Source organism: Dinoponera quadriceps, unplaced genomic scaffold, assembly GCF_001313825.1.
Source record: "Dinoponera quadriceps isolate SergipeBrazil2010 unplaced genomic scaffold, ASM131382v1 scaffold982, whole genome shotgun sequence".
NCBI classification, from domain to species: domain Eukaryota; kingdom Metazoa; phylum Arthropoda; class Insecta; order Hymenoptera; family Formicidae; genus Dinoponera; species Dinoponera quadriceps.
In genome coordinates, this window is record NW_014555061.1 from 1 (window position 1) to 2,776 (window position 2,776).

At 36.7% G+C, this 2,776-nt stretch overlaps 1 pseudogene; it reads right to left on the minus strand.

Annotated features, from left to right (window-relative positions):
* Nucleotides 1–8: 8 nt before the first annotated feature.
* Nucleotides 9–2,776, minus strand: LOC106742903 (annotated as a pseudogene).

Genomic DNA, 2,776 nt, shown 5'->3' on the forward strand with positions numbered 1-2,776 from the left:
ATTTCCGTTCTTTTGAATACCTTTCTAGGTAGTGGCTTTATTATGTTGTTTCTCAAGCCTTGTGCCACATAATTGAGTACATTTCTCTTCCTTTTCTCTTTGGCGACAAATATGTTGTCTAACATAATTCCATGAAAACTAATATTTCTCGCAAACGCCATTTTGTTCAAAGTATTATTGGAAATTAAATCGTATTTCCCGATTTCCAAAAATCTACCGCCTTTTGCCAAACAGCGAAGGGATGCTTGAAGCTTTTCTTCAGCTAAAGAATTCAACACGATGTCAACACCCTGTCCTTGTGTCTGCTGAACGATCATTTGTTCGAAACTTGTGTCGTGAGAATTGCCAATATGATTATCGGGAATACAGGGGAATCAATATTTCGTTCAATCGATGCAGAGGTATTCAGAGCAACTTTCCCAGTAGCTATTATCATATCTTTGTAATTCAGTCCTTCATAAACTATACGTATAAGATTTTCAGGCTTGATTTCCGGAGATGTACGTCTTTCGACCCAACGAAATGTACTCAAATCACCTCGAATCTGATAGAAATTAATTTTTACGCATTATCGATAAATACGGAGGAAAAATGAATAATATTTGAAACCTACTCTGATCGCTTAGAATATCGTCGAAATTAATTTCAACTCATTCTTATTGATATGAAAATTTGCATGCCACATAATTCAATATAAAAAGAAGTATTTTCAAAAATTGACAATGCATATTTGACAAGGAATTAGGTAAATATTTATACACATTTTTTGTTTCGAATGAAAACGTACCCCTTGAACAACGTAACCGCATTGCACAGGCCTCGGTTCTGGTAGTAATAACGCAAAGTGTCGATAAGAGCCCCAATTTCTTCCGGGACGTAAGACGTTAATGGGTAAATCTAATCGTAATTGATTCATATAGAAAGGTTCCTGCAGGAAAACTCGGGTGAGTCCTTATCTTGAATAAATATACATCCAACAATTTCACCACCCGGCTCCTTTCGTAAACAATTGATAAGTCCTAATACACCACACTTGAAATCACCCTCTGCGACAACTATTACTCTCGTGTTCCAGCTTTATTCATCGTCGATGTCCATGGCAGATTTTAACTCATCGATCCACGAGAACTCATGATTGTTTACGTGTACGATTTTTCGCATTTTTATAGATTTTTGCGCTTTTCTCAATAATATCAATGCTTCTCGTTCAGTGCGCTTCTCCATAACGATTTCCAGACCGTAGCGTTGCAGTAAGTTCTGATATAAAGATCCACACAGATCTTCTCGTGTCAACAGAAAGCCACCAGTTATTACGCTGGACAATAATTTATTGGTCATGACGCTTGTACTTTTCTTTAGAATTCCGACAGCAATGGCCATTATACATCTGTCATCTTTGGCTAATTTTTCAATTTGTATGATTGCGAGATCCTGAGGCAAAGAGGAGCTGTCATATCTGTTGGCGGCCGCCACAAATGTGAGATTAGATCGTACGGGCGGCAAGTTGTTTAGAACTTCTTGGACAATCGGAGTAAAGAGATTGTCCAGCAGGATCACGTCGCTGTCCTCGATGAACTCAATCATTCTAATATTTATCATTTCGTAACATTCAAACGCTATATGCACCGACATTCTCACCACCTCTTTCAAGGACATCATGGCGTTATCTCGATATGCAGTGAAATTGTATTACTCATAAATGATTTGTACTCTTGTCAATCGACGAGATATGACTGTAGTTTTGACTCCACAAATTTCTATTCCTCCGGACACTATGGCGTCTAAACAATCATAGACACGTACAGGCAAGTCTGTAATAAAATTCACAGATTTATAATGAGATATGAAGTCTATTTATATATCTGCAAGTGTTTACGAAAATATTTGAGGCTAACGCACAATTACTTTTTTCTTGAACGAAAATATTGTGCAGCTGTTTCATGTGATATTCAGGATCGATTACAAATTTGAGAATTTCAGTCGGCACGCAAATACTTCTTGAATCACACGATAGGATTTTCATTTGTAGCATATTGTCCATGAATGCTGTCTAATTTGTAGGCCACCTGATATGCCCTATTTTACCGGTGATAGAAGCGATCTTCAATAAACGAAATAAACCAGAATGCTGACCACCACGGAGTCGTAGCTCCTTATAAATATCTGCTGTGTTTATGTACTCATTATCTTCATCACTTTTGGATAAAAATTGAACAGGTTGTTTTTCACATGCAATGTCGTTAGGTACCCTTGCGAATCCACTGACGATTACGTTGTCACCTTCTATAATCTCGAAGTTATTACTTCCTATAAAAATATCATGCAAGAATTATGATATAAACCGCACCTTTCTTTANTCGCGATCAAAATACAAAAGCAATTTACCTTCTTGTATTATAAGAATTAAATTCAAATAATCTCTCTTTGATACGTTAGTAGCGCGGACAAATTTAACATTTTCAAATACAATTGGTATGTTGCCATAATCAATGCCACTCGACAAACCAATCATTTGCCAAATTAAAAAAAGATAACCTGTCGCCGGTAGCAAATTTTTTCCATCAATTACATGACCAGAGAAATATTCGAACTCTTCGTCAGCGGTGGTAATACTGACAGGTCTTTCTCTACTGGAAATTATGTGTTGTCCTCTGAACTGATAAACATAGTAATCGTCGGTATGATCCCATCTGTAACATTTGTATACCGAAAGTAAATGAAAATCGCTTTTGTACGCATGTAATTAAATACACACACATACACACCTAACAAGAGG